Source organism: Dasypus novemcinctus, chromosome 7, assembly GCF_030445035.2.
Source record: "Dasypus novemcinctus isolate mDasNov1 chromosome 7, mDasNov1.1.hap2, whole genome shotgun sequence".
Classification (NCBI taxonomy): domain Eukaryota; kingdom Metazoa; phylum Chordata; class Mammalia; order Cingulata; family Dasypodidae; genus Dasypus; species Dasypus novemcinctus.
In genome coordinates, this window is record NC_080679.1 from 48,473,501 (window position 1) to 48,496,445 (window position 22,945).

At 39.8% G+C, this 22,945-nt stretch overlaps 1 protein-coding gene across 7 annotated transcripts in view; it reads left to right on the forward strand.

Annotated features, from left to right (window-relative positions):
• The window catches only part of ANKRD44 (ankyrin repeat domain 44), a 334,769-nt gene that overhangs the window by 129,606 nt on the left and 182,218 nt on the right, over positions 1-22,945 (forward strand). The window lies entirely within an intron of this gene.

Consider the following 22,945-nt stretch of genomic DNA (forward strand, 5'->3'; position numbering starts at 1 on the left):
TGAGTCTATCATGTCAAATTCCCTTGAACTTCAAATATACAAACTATGTAGCACAGCTTTTTCAGACTTCTAGATTTTTATGTATTTTCCTCACACAAATATATCCTACTTTTTTTTTTTTTTTAAATAAAAACTTTAGTATGGGGATGGATACCTGAGATGTTTTGCCAACTTAAAGACTGGGCACTCTGTACATTAGACCAAAATGAAAAACTGTTGGGATAAGGAAGCTGTAGCAGCTTCCATTGCTAATTCAGGTGCCATAAATGAAATAAATTCAAAGTCAGTGGGTGTGATGAACTGCTCAACCCTTGCCCAGTGTTGCTGCGCAGGGTGGCCCAGACTTCAAGAGAAAATGCAGGAAATCTGACTTTTTATTGAAATTCCTAAATTGTTCAGTGTTGGTTCCAAAAAAATGTCCAACATCGTGCATGCCAAAGAAAATACTTCTGTGGGCCAAATCCGGCCGTTTTGCTAACCATGGATAAAATCAGTAAATATTCAGTAATTGAGGTTCCTCTGGCCACCTGCACCTAGAAAGTGAAATCCCTGCTCCTGAAGTTTGACCAAGACTTGACAGCACTTCTCGCTTGCTGCCAGAGGGGGGCTGGTGGTCCCTTCATAGCCCTGGGAGTGGTGCTTTGTGTCCTGGGTGAGTGCCCATCTCAGCCCATGCCTGGTGGTACTGTCGTATGCCTCCCCCTTTTTGGACCACTGCCCAGGATTTGGACTGTGGTTTGGAAGCCATGACCTGAATCCTGTAGAGAATGATTCACAAGCTCCAGACTCCACTGAGCAGGCTGCAGAGATGTGGCTTCATGTCCATTTAAAATATGTGAAGGCCGGTCTGGTTAGCATTGTTCCTAATTATCCTCTGGGAGATGCTCAGCACCTTGAAGCCTCATGTCTCCAGCACTGGCATGGAGGCCAGAGAGCCAGCTCCTCTATGGATGAGCCCTCCAGAAAACAGAGATGGGTGTTTTGAAGCTAAAAAACATTCCAGGTATAATGGCATTAGTATTGTTTTGCACTTGTTGGAAATTTTTACAGCACAAAGAAAACTCTAGCAATTAAGAGATGAATTTTTAAACAGCTTGAGGATACAAACAGTTCTAGGATAAAGGATCATCATACCTTTTTACATTAGATATTAAGTTTGGATTCAGGATTGAAATGTGAATAAAAGCAACACATTCTCTTTTTTTTTTTTGTATCTCGTAGTTGTTTTTTTTTTGTCTTTATTTTTTTAATGTTACATTAAAAAAATATGAGGTCCTCATATACTCCCCCCACCCCTCCTCCATCATCATGAGACATTCATTGCACTTGGTGAATACATCTCTGAGCACCGCTGCACCTCATGGTCGATGGTCCATATCATTGCCCACACTCTCCCATAGTCCACCCAGTGGGCCATGGGAGAACATACAATGTCCAGTAACTGTCCCTGCAGCACCACCCAGGACAACTCCAAGTCCTGAAAACGCCCCACATCACATATCTTCCTCCCACTCCCTACTCCCAGCAGCCACCATGGCCACTTTCTCCACACCATTGCCACATTTTCTTTGATTACTAATCACAATAGTTCATGTATAGAATATCAGTAAGTCCACTCTAATCCATACTCTATTCCTCTATCCTATAGACCCTGGGATGGTTATGTCCACTCCACCTCTATATTGAGAGGGGGCTTAGATTCCACATGGATGCTGGATGCAATTCTCCTGCTTTCAGTTGTAGGCACCCTTGGCTCCCTGGTGTGGTGGTTGACCTTCTTCACCTCCAACATTATTCTTACATGAGAAGAAGACCCAATTAAGATTCCGATAGTTTTATGTTAACTTATAAATCTAGTGAGTTGGGTGGTGGCAGTTGGGCTAGGAACAGGGACACTTGATAAAATATTTTTAAACTCTATGTAGAGGAATAAACACGTGAGACTAATTAGAAAACTGGTGAAAAAGAAAAATAGTGAAGAGAGACTTTCATAAATAATATTTAAAAAAATTACAAAAAGATAGCAATTGAATTGTATTATTGGTGCAGGAATAGATAATCGATTTAGAAGAACAAACTAGAGAGTCCAGAATTACTCCCAAGTATATAAGATGAAGGAAACATTTTAAAGCACTGGGAAACAGCCGAATTACTTAATGAATGGTGTTGGGACAAGTGACTAGCCAGATGCAAAAAATGTAACAATGAATCCTTACCTAATATCTGATACTAATATAAATTCTAGGTATAAAAAATAAAAGGATGAAAGGAGTAGACTATGGATAGGGGAAATATTTTTGCCATCTTGGCGGAGGGAAGAATAGCCAGTGTCATTCTTCACCCATCAACCAGCAAACAGGAAAAGATCTCAGGTGCAAAGGAAAGGACACACGGATGCCTCTTTGGGAAGAGTGTACTACACTTTTGGAGGCCACTTTGGCAGTGTATATGTGACAGTTTGAAGCTTTTTGTGGGCCCTAGAAAAGAACATGTTCTTGAAGCTAATCCATTCCTGTGGGTATGGGACCCTTTGATTGGATTGGATTCAGTTGGAGGGACTTTGATTGAATTACTTCAGTGAGGTGTGACCCAGGGTGGGTCTTGGTCCTCTTGCTGGAGTCCTTTTTAAAGGGAGGACTGAAAGCAGAGACACAGGAAAAAGAAGCAGAGACAGAGAAACCCTGACAGGCTGAGAGAGAGTTCCCAGAAGAGAGGGGAGAGCCCAGCCATATGCCTGATTGCCGACAGCTGAGCTCAGAGAGAAAGCATCTTTAGATGGCAGCCACCATGTGCCTGATCGCCCAAGGCCACAGTAAGACAGCATCTCTGATGACACCTTGATTTAGATATTTTCACAGCCTAAGTACTATAAGCTTTTTTTTTTTTTTAAGGAGGTACCAGAGATTGAACCCAGGGCCTCATACATAGGAAGCAGGCACTTAACCACTTGAGCTACATCTGCTCCCCAGAACTGTAAGCTTTTAATAAATTCCCATTATAAAAGCCAACCGATTTCTAATATATTGCTCCCAGCAGCCTTTATCAAACTAAAACAATGCACCTACATTCCTAACTGTGCATACCCTTTCACGTAGCAAAACCATGCTGGGGGATTAACCTTAAGATAAAAAGGTTTATAGTAATAGTAATTGGAAAATTCTGCAGGTCATTTAAAAAATATATGACAATACATGTCATATATTTACATGTGGTAATATCATGCTCACCCTAAAAAGGATGGTGTTTTAGTTTCCCAGCTATTAAACCACATACAATAAAATGAGTTGGCCTAAGCAATGGGAATTTATTGGCTTGTGGTTTTTTTCCTTGTGCTTTAAAAAAATATGTAATAAACTTTATTTTTAAAGAGGTTTTAGATTACAGAAAAGTTACATCAAAAGTATAAGGGATTCCCATATACTCCATCCCTGCCCCTCCCACATCTTCCCCCAAAATTACATCTTAGAATAGTGTGGTACATTTGCCCACAAATGATGTACCAATATTGAAGCAATGCTACTAACCAAGGTCTGCAGTTTACACTGTGGTTTACACTTAATTCCAATGCCCTATATTCTACCTATTTTTCCCTTCCTCTCCCCTCAGAATCCCTGGCAACCACTACCTTCACATCAATGTTTCATGTTCCTCCATTACTACAATATTAATAAGTTTACTTTGTCCTCGGTTGCATTCCCATTGTGCCCCCCCCCCCATGTTTGTTCATTCCTAATGACTTTGGGATGGTGATGCCTGCTCTACCTCAGATTGAGAGGGGGCTTAGATTTTATGGGGCAGATTGAAGGAACTGTTTTGCTTGCAGTTGTAGATACTCTCTGTTTTTTTGGGCTAGGGATTGCCCATCATCATAATTTTGTTGGTTGTCCTGGGTGAGTCCGATGAACTGGAGAGGAGGTATTGGCTGCATCTCTTCTGAGACTCAGGGCTCAACCAGCATATGAACAGACTGAAGATTAAAGTCTCTGACACATACATTTAATGGGTATAGTGCTAATTATAGGTTCAAATAAAAGGGGTAGAAGAATATGTGTAGGAAAATTATAAATGAGTCTAACTCTGTTACATTGGGGAAATAGGCTGTCATATATTCCAAGGTAAGACCCACCAACAGGGTTCTGATTTCAAGGTGTTATGTGACTTGCTTATAGTGTCCACTTGGCTCTAGAGCACTCAGGAGCACCCCTTTTTGAGGGTTTGTTCACAGTGGCAGTTAGTGAGAGCTGCCTAAGACTTGCATAAGTGTAACCTTTGGAATGACCTTCTAGCTCATTTTGAAATCTCTCAGCCATAAAAACTCTTTTGTACTTCATATTCCCCTCTTTTGGTCAAGGTGTTTTTCCAGATGCATCCCTGGTTGATGCTTGGTATTAATCCCTTGTGCCAGAGCGACTCATCCCTGGGAGCCATGTCCCCTACTGGGGGTGGGGGTGGGGGGTGGGGTGGGGGACGGTTGTACATTTATTTGCTGAGTTTGTCTTAGAGAGAAGCCACGGTTGAGTAACAAGGAGGTTTTCAGGGGGTAACTCTTAGGCAATAGTTATTATTAGTCTAAGTTTTCATTTTACAAGACTAAGGTTTATAGTTGCATGCATTAATATTAAAGAATTGGCATATTGGTCTGTTTTCTTTTATTAGGCTATGTACTTGAAATTCTCACCCCTCTATTTGTTGCTCGTGGTTTTGAGGCTAGGAAAAGTCCAAAATCGAGATATCAGCAGGCAATGATTTTTCTCCAAAGACTATGACATTCTGGGGCTGGCTGCCAGCAATCCTTAGTCCTTGGTTTTTCTGTCATATGACAGTGCATATGGCAACATCTCCTTTCTCCTCTGGGTTCCATTGACTTCAAGCTTCTGGCTGCCCCCATGGCTTTTCTTTGTGTCAATTTCTTATGCTTATAAGGATTTTAGGCATAATGAATTTAGGCCCACCCCCATTCAGTCTGGGCACAACTTAACTAATAATATCTTCAAAGATCTTCTTTAAAAATGAGTTCACACCCACAGAACCAGGGGTTGGGAACTGAACATGCCTTTTGTGGGGGATATAATTCAGTTCCCAGCAGGTGATTTGTACCAATTATTGATACCTATTATTGATAGGTAAGATCTTCAAGATGTATTTTTGAATGAAAATGCCAGTTGTTAAACAGCCTGTATGTGTGCATATATAAGAATTCAAGAAGAAATCTAGGAGGATGTTGTTGGTGAGGCTGTGAGACCTAAGAACACACCTGGTACTTAGTCAGGCATAAACTTTATTGGGACTTAGGGACAGGAGAGAATCCCTGATGGTGACAGTTCAGAGAAGCTAGCGCTCTGCAAAGAGATGAGAAAATGAGGGGTGATATATAAGGGTTTCAGAACAAGGGCATTCCATAGGGTATGAGAACAGAGTTTCTGTTAGGGTCACATGAAGTGTACACATGGAGTTTGGTGATGTTTTCACTATGCTTGTAGGAAGGATGTTTACCAAGGACGTTTATTGCTTTGGGAAGATTATAGTTTATGATAACATCTATACCTTTTCTGCCCCCTGGGAAGGGTTGTTAACTTTTAACTTATGTCTAGGTCATGCAGGCAGCTATGTGCTGAGGACTTGGGGAGTGGGGCTTGGGTCCCCCCAGATGTTCACGAAAAGGCAATAATAGTTGAATCTGGATGGGTTTTTGTTTTCTTCTTTATTCCTCTATGTGTTACTGGATTTTGTCTAGGTTCTTGACTGTGCTGCAGAAATGAATTTCAAGAACACATCAGGTGAGTTAGGCCAGTAATTTATTCAGGCAGGGAGGAATGAGAAATGGGAGAAAATAACAGATCATGGGTCCCAAGTAAAGAGCTTCCTCTTCCCTGACTGAAAAGTGGTCAAGTGGGCTGATTTACAGATTACAATTCCCCATTATAGATTATAAATGCCCAGGTTTTACTTGCATGGCCACATGACAGAGGAAAAACAGTGAGAGCAGTACGCAGAGGGCAAGAACAGGGGTCCACAGGCAAAAGAGTATGAATTCTGGCCTCATGCCTGCTTTTTTTTTTTTTATTGACTTTGTAATAATATTACATTAAAAAAATATATATATGAGGTCCCATTCAACCCCACCACCCCCACCCCACCTCTCCCCCCCCCAGCAACACTCCTTCCCATCATCATGACACATCCATTGCATTTGGCAAGTACATCTTTGGGCATCTCTGCACCTCATGGTCAATGGTCCACATCATGGCCCATACTCTCCCCCATTCCATCCAGTGGGCCCTGTGAGGATTTACAATGTCTGGTGATTGCCCCTGAAGCACCATCCAGGGCAGCTCCATGTCCCAAAGACGCCTCCACCTCTCATCTCTTCCTGCCTTTCCCCATACCCATCAGCCATCATGTCCACTTTTCCCAATCCAATGCCACCTTTTCTATGTGGACATTGGATTGGTTGTGTCCATTGCACCTCTATGTCAAGAGGAGGCTCAGATTCCACATGGATGCTGGATGCAATCCTCCCACTTTCAGTTGTAATCACTCTAGGCTCCATGGTGTGGTGGTTGTCCTTCTTCAACTCCATCTTAGCTGAGTGTGGTGAGTCCAATAAATCAGATTGTAGGTGCTGGAGTCTGTTGAGGCTCAGGACCTGGCTATCACATTGTCAGTCCAGAGATTCAAATCCCCTAAATATATCTTAAACCTCAACACTAACTGCACCTCCAGCATATTAGCATGAAAGTCTTATGAAGAGAGATCCCATCTGAGTCCAGATTCATCACACATAAACACCAGTTCCAAAGAGGGGCCATCTGACCTGGTAGTTAACCTCATCGGCCATGACCATAACTCCCATGGGTCTCTTTAGCCCTCAAAGGCACCAATACCTGGGTGTTGTATCTGTTTTATCTGTCTCTCAGACTCTGCTCAGTTGTACATAAGGGCAATCCTTCTGACAGCCTCCAGACTCTTTTTTAGAGACTCGTAGCCATATAAACTCATTTCTCCTTTCCATTTCCCCCTTACATTAGGTCAAACAGCATTTTAAAGTCATGTTATTTTATGTAGACAGGGATATTCTGCTGATCTGCATTGAACCTTCCATATAAGGTCATTTTCCAGTTGCATCATCAGTTGGTAGTTGATAGTGGTCCCTCGGTGCCAGGGAGGCTCATCCCCGGGTGTCATGTCCCACGCTGGGGGGAAGGCATTGCATTTACATGCTGAGTTTGGCTTCGAGACTGTCATGCCTGCTTTTTGAACTATTAATTATTCCACCCCTTTGCTAATGGTAAGAGAGGAGTTCCAGCTGTTTGCTGTTTTGATTGATTATTCCACCCATCAATCTCCCGTGAGAGCCCAATGATAAAGTCCTTGGGAAATATACGGGGCTCCTCCTGGCTTCCACTCCTGGATGGCAGAATCTTGGGGAGAGTCTTCCAGCAGCCATCTTGGGGGTTATGATGTCCATCTGGACTCTCTGCCAGGTTCATATCTGTCTCCTGATTCCCTATCTTACTAGCCAGCTTCACATGCATTATATTAACATTTTTTATACTGACCCGTGTATTATGTTTATAAATGTTATAAATGTTAAAAAACAAATAAAGAAATGTATTTTTTAAGAAGACAAGAAAGCCAACAAACTAACTTCCAAAATTGCTCATATTTAGTATAACGCATTGGCTTTTAAAACCCACTCACTGGATTTGCTTGTTTGAATAACTGTAGAGTATACTTCAGTGGTATAGTACTTATTACTCACCAGGACAAGATAGAGGTGTTCTTATCTTTTATTACATTACAAGGGCCTTTCTCATGGTATTAGTTGGGGCTTGAGGTAGTGGTGGTGATAGGTGCTACTGTCTTCTCAGTAGAGTTCTTTTCCTCTGCCATCATGCTTCCTTCCTTTGGGGGAATTTTGGGAGGAAACTCCTTTGATATTGAAGACTGAAAATGTGTATGGATGGAATATCATACATTTTAAGTCTTTTTACTTAGGTATTTGACCCAAATTTCATATCAGAAATTGTGGAAAAATATTCTTGATTTTTAGTTTTGATTAGGATAGAAATCAAATAAAGTTTCCAGACACTTTTAAATAATATGCTTTACAATGAATATTTCTTATTATCAGAAAAGTTTTTTAAAAAATTTATGGGGAAAAGAGATAATGCATATTTTTAAAATAAATTGGGCACATAACCCAAATACAGATTATTCTTAAAGGATATGCAAAAATTAAGCGCATAATTGGTATATTTTAGGTAAATTTGTCGTTCCAGTCCTGATTTGTACCAAAGATATGTCACTTTAGATTTCAAATGTTAAAAGATTGTATGGTTATGATACCTAAAGGGCCTTCTCAGTTAGTTTTATTAGAGGTATTGTTACTATTACAACCTTGAAATAATGACTTTAAAAATTGAAAGAAAGAAGCGGACTTGGCCCAGTGGTTAGGGCGTCCGTCTACCACATGGGAGGTCCATGGTTCAAACCCGGGACCTCTTTGACCCGTGTGGAGCTGGCCCACATGCAGTGCTGATGCGTGCAAGGAGTGCCGTGCCACGCAGGAGTGTCCCCGGATAGGGGAGCCCCACATGCAAGGAGTGCACCCTGTAAGGAGAGCCGCCCAGCACGAAAGAAAGTGCAGCCTGCCCAGGAATGGCGCCGCACACACGGAGAGCTGACACAAGATGGCACAACAAAAACATGCATTCCCATGCCGCTGACAACAGAAGCAGACAAAGAAGAACATGCAGCAAATAGACACAAAGAACAGACAACTGGGGGGCGGGGCAGAGATAAATTTAAAAAAAAATTTTTTTAAATGGAAAGAAATGCAAATTACCTAAATGTACATTCTATCCTAATGTTTAATTAGAATAGAAGCCTGGGAGTGTGTTGGTGGGATTTTTCATTAGGAGGTTTCACAGCTGTTCATAATCACATTACTTTCCAGCTTTCCGATTAAAAGGGTATTCCTGGCATTCTACAACAGTGTCTATGGGTTTCTCATGTGTAATTTCTGAGTAGTTCTGAGGATAACATAGGCCACTTCTCTTTCTCCTTTAGTACTCCTTCCTAAACCTCTTCCTGACTTTCCCTGTCCTCACATGCACAACTGTTCAGAGTTTCTGATTTTACTCCTTCACAACAAAGCCTTGGGTGTCCCAGCTTGATATATCTTATTTATTGGTGTATAATCCTTATAAAACACACTGAAAAACAACTACGGTATAAGGAAAAGAACACTGGACTAAAGACAGAAGCTTTGGGTTCTGTGTGCCCTTCAGCAAGCCAACTGGCCTGGACTCCATTCCCTGCCTATAAAATGGGCATGATAATAAACTTTTTATTAGAAGATTGTGGTTAGAGAGATGAGATGATGTATGTATGTCAGTTAAGACTAGATTTTTCTGCATTCAGCAGAAGACCAATGATAACAGTGACTTAAGTAATATAGAAGTTAATTTCCCATGTCTAAGACTAAAAGCATGGCACCTGCCTTTGCACTGCCATCTTTGATATGTGACTTCCAGTTCATGCTCAATATGGCCACCTGTGCTCTAGCTATTACTTCCAAATTCCACCCACCCACAAAAGGGAAGGGGGAGTGTTTCCTTAAGGACATTGCCACGAAGGGCACGATTGCTTATATACTATTGTCAAGAACCACTTCAGGTGACTATATCTACGTAGCTAAGAATCAATGATTCTATTATGAAAAAAGGAGAGGTGGAACAAAACTAGCACAGTCTGTGTCACAATATGTGAAAGACTTTTGTGAACAGGTAAATAATCTGAATACCAAAAAAATCATTTATTTAATATTGCTCCAAGGCAATCCATATGCATGCATTCATTCATCAAATATTTATTAAATATCTGCTATTGTTATATCACTACAGCTGACATCCCATATATTTCCTTATATATTTTCTTAGTCAATTTATGTTATCTCTAAGAAAGGATTTGAAGAATTAATGTCATTGTGACTTTTTCCACTTTGTAGAGCATGAGGGAAGAAAAAATTACTAAGATACCCTGTTACTTTCTTTGGATGAGGCAGGAGAAAGGTGATATTGTAATATATAATAAATGGCATCTCTCTAGCTCACAGGTACAGACACTGTGTTTTTCTCTCAGGCTCACAGAAGTTCTGTCTTTTGTCATTAATGCCTTGTATTTATTTATATATTATGTCCTTACTTGCTTTATATAAGTTTTTCCCCCTATTTAAAACACAGGTGCTGAGCTTTCCATCTTTTGCTCTTTTCCCTTTCAAATAGGGACTACTCAGTGTTTGAACAGACATGTTTTTTATTTGGGAAGCAGAAACTAATAAATAAATATGCATATATAACCTAACAGTTGGGGTGGGGAGAGGCATGCTGCTTGGAAGAGATCTGAGATGTCTAACATCCTTCCACCTAATCTTTCAGTAATTGATGGAATGGGCTTTTTTTTCCCCTTGACATAATTTATTATCTAGGCAGTGTTCAAACTTCCTCATTTGTCTCAAAAATATCTCTTTTATGGTTGATTTGAATCAAGACTCAAACAAGGTCCATATATTGTATTTGCTTGATAAATCTCTTAAATCTCTTTTAATCTGTAACAGTTTCCTTTCCCTTGACACTTATTTTTTTTCCCTTGACACTTATTTGTTGAAAAAAACAGATTACTTGTCCCATGGAATATCCCACATTGTGGACATAGCTGATTTCACCGTCGTGGTATCATCTTTTAAAATTAAAACAGTTTTATTCAATGATCATACAGTCTATTCAAAGTGCACAACCAGTGGCTCTCAGTATAATCAGTTGTGTAATCATCACCACAATCAATTTTAGAAGATTTTCGTTGCTCTAAACATAAAATAAATAAATAAATAAATAAAAGCCCCTTACTCAATATGCCCCTCCATTATTGACCCTTAGTATTAGTAAAGTATCTTTGTTATAATTAATGAAAATAAATTACAATATTATTGTTAACTATAGTCAATAATTTGTATTAGTTGTATTTCCCCCCATACCACCCTATTAACACCTTGTAATAGTGACATACATTTCTTATAGTTCATGAAGGAACATTCTTTATCTGTGCTATTAACCACAGTCATCATCCATAGCAGGGTTCCCTATGCTACACAGTCCCATGTTTTGTCCTCTAGCTTTCCTTCTAGTGATGTACAAGACCTGAAACTTCTCTTTTCAACCACAATCACACACACAATTCAGCACTGTTAATTACCCTCACAATATGTGCTCCCATCACCTCTATCCATTTTCAAACATTTATTGTTGACCTTATTGTGAATGCTGCACAAATAATTGTCTTTTTTTCTTTCTTTATTTTTTTTAATGTTACATTAAAAAAATATGGGACACATTAAAAAAATATGAGGTCCCAATATAGCCCCCACCCCCCTCACCCCCCTCCTCCCACATCAGCAACCTCTTTCATCATCATGGCTCATTCATTGCCTTTGGTGAATACATTTTGGAGCACTGCTGCACCACATGGATAGTAGTTTACATTGTAGTTTACACTCTCCCCCAGTCCACACAGTGGGCCATGGCAGGATGCACAATGTCCAGCAATTGTCCCTGCAGTACCACCCAGGACCCCAAGTCCTGAAAATGCCCCCATATCATATCTCTTCTCTCCTCTCCCTACCCTCAGCAGCTACCATGGCCACTTTCTCCACATCATTGCTACATTCCATTACTAATCACAATAGTTCCAGAATAGAATATTAGTAAGTCCACTCTAATCAATACTCTATTCCTCTGTCTTATCGACCCTGGGATGGTTATGTCCACTCCACCTCTATATTGAGAGGGGGCTTAGATTCCACATGGATGATGGATGCAATTCTCCTGCTTGCAGTTATAGGCACTCTTGCCTTCCTGGTGTGGTGGTTGACTTTCTTCACCTCCCTGTTAGCTGGCTGGGGTAAGTCCAATAAACCAGAGGGTAGGAGTTAGAAGTCTGCTGAGGCTCAGGGCCTGGCTGTCACATAGACAGTCCAGAGATTCAGGTCTCATGAGTATACACCAAGCTAAACACCAACCACAGGTCTGGTAAAAGTAACAGAAGAGGCATGTATAGAAAGGTCATATCTGAGTCTAACTCCATCACACTCAGGAAAACAAATTCCAAAGTAGGGCCAACTGACATGGCCCTGAATTCCATCTGCCATGACCTTAGAACCTGTGGGTGTCTGTAGTCCTCAGAAGAACCAATACCTGGGCTTGTATCTACTTTGGCTGTCTCTGGGACCCTGCCAAGGTGTGCATAAGAGTGACCCCTATGATGACCTCCTGCCTCTTTTTTGGAATTCAGCCATATAAGCTCATTTGTCCTTTCCATTTCCCCCTTTTATTCAAGGTCAAAAAAGCATTTTTAACACCTGATATTACATGTAGGCTGAGATATTCTGCTGGTCTGAGTTGACCCTTTTATTCAAGGTCTTTTTCTAGTTACATCATCAGCTGGTACTTGGTAGTAATCCCTTGGCGTCAGGCAGGCTCATCCCCAGGAGTCATGTCCCATGCTGGGGGGAAGGTAATGCATTTACATGCTGAGTTTGGCTTAGAGAGTGGCCACATTTGAGCAACATGGAGGCTCTTTGGAGGTAACTCTTAGGCACCCTGCAGCTCTAGGCCTAGTTCTTATTTCAGGCACACAGGGTCACAAGCATAGACATTAGTATCAAGGGCTTATTGTTAGACCATCCTTCTTTATTGGTCTTAGCCATTGCAGTTGGGGGATTGTTGCTGTTCCATTGGGGAATGTGCTAGAACTCCCCTGACTAGGAACTCAGCACTCCCTCAGTTGTTTTTAAATGTAACCACTATGAAGATATCCAAACATTTTTATGTACCCTGTATACATGCCCTGGAGAACTCCCTCCCAACAATGTACCCCCTATCAATAACATCCCACACCAGTATTCCTCCTTTTTAAACTCTTCTTGTGTTAGTATGAACATTTTTAAACATTCAAAAAATAACGATGACCCCATCTCTGAGACTGAATAAATGTTAAAACCTTTCCATATCTATGAAATTTTTAAAAATAGATTTAGAACTTCTCCCCAGAAAAACATATGTTCAGCCCTTGCATCATTCATGCCTTTGCACAAGTGTCTCCTTATCTGGGACACCTCCCCTGATCTTTCCATGTGAAATAGCTCCCTTCCCTCAGCCACTAGCCCTTTCTTCCTAGCACTTTTCACTACCTGACAAAAGCAGTGTATTTATTTGTTCATCTTCTGTCTGTCTCCATCCACTAGAATATCAACTGTGTGAGAAATGCACCAGCTTTGTTCATGGTTGTTGGACTAGGAAAGAGTGAACATAGCTGGAACCCTCTTTTAGGCCTTCCTGATCTATCACCTCCCCTCCCCCAAGGGGAGCCACCATTCTTTAGTTATATGTATCTTCCCCATCCTTGTCTTTATGTGCTCGAATTTAATTTTTACCTTTAATATACGTGTATGCATGTGTATCTGTATGCCAAAACAATAGTGCTGTGTGTTTGAAAAACAGTGCATATGCAAACAATTTGTAAACTCTGTAGCTTTCTTTTTTCTACTCAATATTTTGTGTTTATGATTATCTATGTGGGTATGTGAGCACTATTACTACTAGGAATATTTCATATTCCTACAATATTCCTTCTAGGATTGTATCACAGTTTACCTCTTCTTGTCCAGATCTTTTTAATCATGACTATATTACCCTTTTATTTGTCAGGGGTGGTCTCTAAGTCTGACCTTCAGTAGCCAATGTGCCAGTTAGAACAATGGATAAAAACGGAGACCAAATAAGGATGGTGCATAAGGATTGTGCTCTTGGTAATAAGAAGATCATTAGAAATATCACTTTTAGGTTTTACTCAGCACTATTGAATCCATTTAATTATAAAATTCTCTTTTGTCAAGTAATTATGATTTTTGTTCTTAATTTCTTAGAAAATAGAATCCCCTCAGAAATAAATCCAATTTTTCAATATATAGTTCTCCCATATAAAAGTCTTTAATGGCTTTTTTTTTCCCCAAGGAGGAAAGACTAGAGATCAAATATGTCAACTTGACCTAAAGTAATCTTAAGAACTTGGCTTTAGACAAGATTCTAAGTGTCAAGGAAGTCTGTTTTCAATATAACATAACTTGACTTCAGACAGAGGTAAAGAATAACAGCAATGCCTGGGTTTTCTTTAGAACATATTTATATATCCTCTTTTTGAGCTTCCTATTAAAGGAATAATTGCTGGAGGATAGGTGCAGTTTTATTTTAAAGGATTTCATATATTTTGTAGATATAATTGCAGGTATAATTGAAAAAAATCAAGGAAGACTTTTATTGCCCATAATTTGGAAAAGTAACTTGTTAGTCCTTGGCTAAATGTGAAACTTTTCTAGAAATATCAAACGATCGACGCTGTTTTGCATTTTGCCTATAGAAATCCATCTTGGAGCTCTACTATGAATATCTTGTTTCTAGAGATACGGTCAAACTTACTTAGCCATTTAACAATTTCAAAATAGGTCCTGTTAATGCAGTTCCTAAATTTGATTAGCATATTTACTCAAACCCTATTAACTTTGGGTATTTAAAAACAATATTCAAAACTTATGTGGCAGTTAAATGAACTTGTTTACCTGTGATGGTTTCCTTTCTTCTACTTAATTGGTAGGCATTCATTGAACCTCTACTATGTCCCTTGCACTGTGCCAGGTGATGGGACTCTAAAAATGAATAGCACAGGGTTCATCCTGCTGGGTCACAAAATCAGGAAGGTGTGACAGATATGTAAACCAAGGTATAAAGAAAATGGCCAGTGCTACAATGGAAGTAGAAAGGTACAGTCACTGTACACTCCCTGTGTGGCCAGGACTCTTAGAGAGATAGAAGACTACAGAAAGTGGTGTGGGTAGGCAGGGGGGTAGGGGTGGCACCTACTACCTTTACCAACCTCCCTGGTAAGCCCCTCATAATGATGATGATAATGATGGTGGGGGTGGTAATGGTAATCATAGTAATTTTTCATTTGGGAACTTTAGAAACTTTTAATTTTTGTTGAATTTTAACATATAACCAAAGTATAACAGTCTGCCTAAAATGAAAAAGCAGCTCCCAGCAGACTGCCATCCAAAGCCCTCCCAAACGGAAATTCTGGAATCACCATTGACTATATGAGCGCCTTTTGTCATTGGTGCCTCTATTTTTAAAAAAATAATTTGTGTATTTTTAATTGTGGTAAAATATACACACTATAAAATTCATTTCAACCATTTCAATTGAACAATTCTTTGACATAAAGTACACTGAAAATACTGTGTATGCTGTGTAACTTACACCACTATTTATTTCCAGACTATTTTCATCATCCCAAACCAAAACTCATATTCATTTAGCAATGACTCTCCATTCCCCCTCCCTTCATCCGTGGTGACCACTATTCTGCTTTCTTTCTCTATGAGATGGCTTATTCTATTTCATATAAAAAGAAATCATACAATATTTATCCTTTTATGTCTGACTTATTTCACTCAACATGCTGACTTGAAGGTTCATCTGTGTTGTAGTATGTACCAGCATTTCACGTCTTTTTATGGCTGAATACTATTCTATTGTGTGGATATACCACTTTTGTTTATCAGTTCATCTGTTGATACACATTTGTTTTTTCTCCACCTTTTGACTATTTTGAATAATGCTGCTACAAACATTGGTGTACAAGTACCTGCATCCTTGCTTTCAATACTTTTGGGTGTTTACCTAGGAGTGGAATTGCCAGGTCATATGATAATTCTATCTTTAACTTTCTGAGGAGCTGCCAAACTATTTTCCACAATGGCTGTACCATTTTATATTCCTACTGACAATGTATGAGGGTTCCTTTTTCTCTGCATCCTCATCAACATTTGTTATTTGCGTTTCTTAAATAATAGTCATCCTAATGGGTGTGAAGTATAAGCTCATTATAGTTTAATTTGCATTTCTTTAATGGCTAATGCTGTTGAGCATCTTTTAAAAATTATTGGAATGTACAACACTAATGAAAGAAGTTGTTGATGTGGGAAAAGTGGGGGATGTGGGAAGTGGAGTATATGGGAATCTCCTATGTATATATAGATTTTTAAAGATTTATTTTATTTATTTCCCCTCCACACCCCGTTCCCCCCATTGTCTGCTCTCTGTGTCCATTCATTATGTGTTCTTCTGTGTCTGCTTGTGTTCTCATTAGGTGGCTCCAGGAACTGATCCTGGGACCTTCCGGAGTAGGAGAGAGGTGACTACTCTCTTGTGCCATCTCAGCTCCCTGGTCTGCTGTTTTCTTATTTTCTCTGCTCTGTGTCTCTTCTTGCGTGATCTCACTGTGCCAGCTCTCCGCATTGCCTTCCACGCCTGGCTTTCCCACACTGGGCGGCATTCCCACGCAGGGCGGGACTCCTGCATGGGGCCGCATTCTCATGTGAGCTGGCACTCCACGTGGGCCAGCTCGCCGTGTGGGCCTGCTTGCCCTCACCAGAAGGCCCTAGGCATTGAACCCTGGACCTGCTATATGGTAGACAGGAGCCCAATTGGTTGAGCCACATCTGTTTCCCCTGTATTTTTTGGTAACATTTTGTGTGATCTATGTATCTTTTAAAAATAAATAAAAAATACATTTTAAAATTTATTGGCCATTTGAGTATCTTTTATGGAGAAATGTCTATTGAAATCCATGGCCTATTTTTAAAATTGGGTTATTTGTCTTTCTGTTGTTGAGTTGTAGGCATCCTTTATATATTTTGGATATAAACCCTTATCAGATATATTGTTTCCAATATTTTCTCCCACTCTGTAAGTTGTCTTTTAAGTTTCTTGATAATGTCCTTTGATGCACAGAAGTTTTAAATTTTGACAAAGTTTATTTTTCCTTTTGTTGATGGTACTTTTGGTGCAAAGCAGAAAAATCCATAGCAATTACTTCATTACTGCCTTTTTTTTATTAGTTGCTTTTTTGTAGTGTACCATTTTGATTCCCTTCTTCTTTTCTTTACTCTATATTTTTTTAGTTATTTTCTTACTGGATACCTTTGTAGTTAAAATTAACATCTTAAACTAATAACAATCTAGTTCAACTAGTACCAACTTAATTTCAGTAGTATACAACTCTCTGCTACTATATATCTCCTTCCTTCCCCCTTTATATTGTGTCTCATATTACCTCTTTATACTCTGTTTCCTGTTAACATAGATTTAAATGTTACTTTACATATTTGCCTGTTAAGCCATATGGGGGGTGGGGCGGGGAAGAGGAGCAGTTACAAACCAAAAGTACAATAATACAAGATTTTATATTTACCTATATAGTTACCTTTATGAATGTTCCTTATTTCTTCTTATGGCTTTGAGGTACTGTGTAGTATTCTTTTATTTCAGCCCAAAGGCTCCCCTTAACTATTGCTTGTAGGGCAGGTCTTCTGGTAATGAACTCTTTCAGCTTTTGTTTATCGTAAATGTCTTAATTTCTCCTTCATTTTTGACAGATAATTTTGCTGGATATAAAATTCATGGTTTTTCTTTAAGGACTTTAAATATATCATCCCAATATCTTCTGGTTGCATAGTTTCTGATGAGAAAGGTGCTGTTAATCTTATTGGGGATCTTTGTATTTGACAAGTTGTTTCTTTCTTGCTACTTTCAAAATCTTCTCTTAGTCTTTGGATTTTGACAATTTCCCTCTGATGTGCCTTGGTATAGATCTCTTAGAGGTTATCCTGACTGAAGTTCCTTGAGCATCCTGGTTGTGTACATGCATGTTTTTCAACAGATTTGAGAAGCTTTCAGACATTACTTCTTCAAGTACTTTTTCTGCTCCTTTCTCTTTTTCTTGTCCTTCTGGGACTCCAATGATTCATATATTGGTACACTTGAAGGTGCCATTTTTCTTCATTATTTTTTCTTTCTACTCCTCACACTGCATAATTTCAATTACCTTATTGTGACAGTTTGAGATTATTTTATGAATCCCAAAAAGAGAAAAGATTATGTTTATAAACTAATCTTTTCCTCTGGGTGTGATACCCTTTGGTTATATTGGATTCATTTGAGGGGCCCTTGATTAGATTACCTGTTGAGATTGCTTTGAGGGCCTTCTTTGTCAGTATGGCGTGACTCAGGTTGAATCCCCACTACCTTTGTGGGTCTGATATAAGACAGAAACTCACTCAAGATAGACACTCAGGAAAAGAGATCTCTGTCTATTTCAATCCTGGGGCCCTGGGGAAAGATGAGGCACTCACTTGATAGTTTGCAGCTGACATTTGGAAGCGAACAGAACAGCTGAGATATAGAAGGCCCGGAAAGAAATGAGCCCCATGCCAGGAGAGAGAGGAAGCCTGAGAGACAAGCCCTGTGCCAGTCTTCAGCTGAGAGAGAGGAAGCCCAGAGGGGAGAGCTGAACTCTCACAGAGATCAGCGACCATCTGACTTCACCTTGCAGCAACTTTGGTGAGAAAGTGACCTTGAGTTGGACTCTTTAGGGCCTTGTAACTGTAAATTTTTACCCCCAGTAAGCACCCTTTATAAAAGCCAATGGATTTCTGGTACTTTGCATTGGAACCCCTTTGACAGACTAATACATTTGTCTTCAAATTTGTTGATCCATTCTTCTGTCTGTTCAAATCTGCTATTGAATCTGTCCAGTGAGTTTTTCATTTCAATTACTGTACTTGCTGCTCCAAAATTTGTTTGGTTCCTTTTTATAATTTCTCTCTCTTTATTTTGTTCAGATAACATTTTCCCAGTTTCCTTTGATTCTTTGTATATACCTTGATTCCTTTAGCTCATTGATTTATTTGAGATGATTGATTTAAAGTCTTTGAGTATAGTTCCAATGTATAGTTCCTCAGGGATGGTTTGTGATGATTTTTTTTTTCCTGTGAATGATCTATACTTTCCTGCTTCTTTGTGAGCTTTGTAATCTTTTGTTGAGAACTGGATATTCTTTACTCCTGGTTTGGGACAAGACTCCCAGGATGAGCCTCCTTGGAAATGAGGGATTATTAGGCAAGCACCCACTAGTGATGCATCTGGAAAAAGACCATGCCCCAAAGGGGAAAATATTAAAAGCAAATGAGTTTTTATGGCTAAGAGATTTCAAAGTGAGTCAGGAGGTCATTCCAGAAGTTACACTTATGCACATCTCAGGAGGAGCTCACTGACTGCCACAGTAATCATGCCTAAAACGGCGGCGGGGGGGGGGGGGGAGGGCGTGATACTGAGTGCTTAAGAGACATCTGGACACTATAGGCAGGGCAGATAACCCCAGGACTTTGCCACCCTGTCAGTGGTCCTTACCTTGGAATATAAGATATATATCCCCTCAATGCATCAGAGTTGGACTCATTTATAATTTTCCTACACATGGATCTTATGCCTCTTCTTATATGAACCTATAATTAGCATTATAATATTAAATATGTGTCCCAGAGACTTAAATCTTCCTTCTGTCTATATGCCAAGTAAGCTCTGAATCTCAGCAGAATTGCAGCCAACACCTATCCTCCAGTTCATGGGACTCGCCCAGGACAAGTGAAAAAAGGATGATGGTTGGACAACACTCATCCCAAAAAAAACAGAGAGTATCTACAACTGCAAACAGACAGTTCCATCTGCCTGCCCCATGGGATATAAGCCTCCTCTCAATTGGAAACAGAGTGGGTATCACCATCCCCAAATCCTCAAATTAGAGGAATGAACAAATATAATGGGGGAATGCAACTATAGACTAAACTAGACTTATTCTAGTAATGGAAGACCTTTTAACACTGATATAAAGGCAGTGGTCACCAGAGGTTCTGAGGGGAGGGAGAGGGAAAAATAAGTGTAACATGGGGCATTTTGGGGACATAGAAATTGTTCTGCATGGAATTGCAATGATGGATATACAAGCCATTATATAAACACGTTTTGTCAAACCCTGTAGAATTGTGTGGTTCAAAGTGTAAATCATAATGTAAACTAAGAACATGGTTCATAGTAGTGTTTCAATATGTGTTCATCAATTGTAACAAATGTGCCACACTAATGAAACACGTTGTTAAAGGGGGAAAATGTGGAAGCGGGAGGCGGTGGGGCATATGGGAATCTCCTATATTTTTTATGTAACATTTGTGTAATCTAAAGTGTCTTTAAAAATAAAATTAAGGAAAAAAAGGGGGAACTAGATATTCTGAGTATTATGTTGTTAGTTATTATTCTGGAACCACTCCTCTGGGGTTGCTAGTTTGTTGTTGAGGGCCAGAGGTTTGTGACTTCCAAACTATGTTTGCTCCCGAATGGGGAATAGAAAGAGGAAAGAGCGGAAAAAGGTACTACCTCTTTAAGATTTCTCTATCACTAATCCCTGAGAGAAGTTGGAACAATGGCTGCCCTCAGAGCCCATATCCCATCCCCCCCACAGGAATCTCAAGTAGCTGATGAAAAGCGGGGATTGGAGGAGCAGATGTGGATTAAGCTGTTTAGCACCTGCCTCCCACATGGGAGGTCCCAGGTTCAGTTCCCAGTACCTCCTAAAGAAGATTAACAAACAAACGAGTAGACATTGAGCAAACAATGAACAGACAATGAGCAAAAACAAATGAGCAGGAAGCAGATGTGGTTCAAGTAGTTGAGTGCCCACCTACCACATGGAGGTCCTGAGATTGGTTCCTGGGGCCTTCTAAAGAAAAAAACAGACAATAAGAAAACAAGCAGCAAAAACTATGAGCAAAAATAAAAAGCGAGTAGACAATGAGCCAAAATAAAACCAACAACAAGTGCAAACAACAAGCAAACAAATGAGGGAGCATCTCAGAGGGTGAGGTTTTGGAAAAAAGCAGTGATTGGTCATCTGACCATACACCCCTGGATTTTTCAAGCTGTACCAGGAGTCTGGGCTGCAGTCACCTCTGCTGGCTACCACATGTTGGGAGCTGGGGGGGGTAACCACTGTACAGAGGGTCAAATTCACTGGTATTTATGTATTTACCATCATCTTCCTCCAGCTCTTCCTGGATGTTGCACAGTGTTCCAGTAAATTAGAGTTTCAAATTGTTGGTTCAGACAGTTCCTGCCAGTTCAACAACTGTTTTGGTGGAGGAACTGATTCCTAGAGCTTCCTATTCTGCCATCTTCCCTCAACCTTTCCTCATTTGGTGCCTCTATTTGAGAGCTGCTTATGTTTAGCACAAATGCCCAATGTTTGTATCAGTCTGTGGCATTAATCCTGTAGTTGTCAAATAAATGAATGTGGTGGATGTTCTGATCAGTAACTTCCTGGCCACCACCCTCCCCCCTCCCATCATGCTTTGACTATCCTCATCGTCACAAAAAGATCATAACTCCCTGTTTAGACCTGTCTCTGCACTCCTGAAGGTTGGAGGTTTTCTGTGCTCCAGATGTCTGATTACATTACAAGCAGACCTTTTTGCTTTTAGGCAAGCAAATGTTTTCTGTGTTCAACTGAGCTTACAAAGTTTCATTAAGAAGCTAATTATTAGCCCTGATTAAGCAAACACTGGATGTTTCACATGAATATTTTAACTTCCTATTTCCAAGCTGGCTAAGCCTTCTCAGGGTTACTGATTGTCAGCTGGAACCAATAATTTTTCAGTTGCCTGCACATTTTGCTATTCCATTATCAGGGAGTGATATTCAACTGGGAAAGAAATCCAAGGCTCACTCAGAACCCCAAATATGAATTTGGTTCTTTGATGCTCATTAGAGAACTTTCACAATTAAATAGTGAACGTATTCCTCTGTCTACTCTGCTATAGGACAAGAGGCTTTAAACTTTGCATCTCATTCCAACTTAGCTTGAAATTTTCATCATTTTCTACCCATCCATATTTGTCTTTATAAATATTTCAGCCTTTAATAAGACAGATCAGATTTCTTTTTACTAATATTACTGAATAGGTGCTCAATGCATTTGTTTTCAAATTAAAAAAAGATCAAAAGTGATAAAGGTGCACAAAGCTTAAAGCAGTTGCTGCCTATGACTTAGAACTTACTGGTATCACTGTAGACATAACGAATTAGAATAATGCTAGAAAGATTTTTCTCTGAGGAAGAATACATTATAAGAGCATTTTCCAAAGTGTGTTCCTCAGAGTTCAGTACATGAATTTGACAAGTGCTTAGAGGGGAAAAACACTTTTATTGGAAATTTCCTTGTGCTTTAGTGATTTACAATATACATTTCCATATTAAAGGCTCTGAGAATTCCTGCTTTAAGGAAATCTGGTTTTACTTTCTTAAACAGTGTTTTCCAAACTCACTTGGCTTTGAATGTCTTTTTCTTTTCTTTTTAAAAAACCTAATGCCTGGAACCATCCCTCAGTACTAGTCTTCTATGGAATGCACATTGGGACATAACTGCTATAGAATGAGAGTTTCAGGAATAGTCTATGGCAGTGACTCTCAAACTTGAGTGCACATCAGAATCCTGGAGGGCTTGTTAAAACACAGATTGCTGGGCCTCATCCTCAGAGTTTTTGATTGGTAGGGCCAGTATGGAGCCTGAGAATTTGCATTTCTAACAAGCTCCTAGGTGATGCTGTTCTATTGGTTGGGAACCATACTTTGAGAACCACTGATCTTTGGTCAAACTTGAAGGAAAACAAAAGCTCCTGGGGAATACCACAGGCCCGCGTTGTACGAGGGGCAAGTTAACACACGCGTGCGTGCAGTGTATACTGATTGTACCAGCTGTGTACCAGGCACCTGGCTAAGTGTTGGGGATGTGTTGATGATGGACACAGGCCTGGTCCTTGCCTTCTGGAGCACACTGTGTACTGGGGAGACAGACAGTAAACAGGTAAAAGAAACAAGTCAGTAGGTACTTATAAATTGAGAAGACTACCATGAAGGAAGCAAACAGTGTTCTCTGATACTGG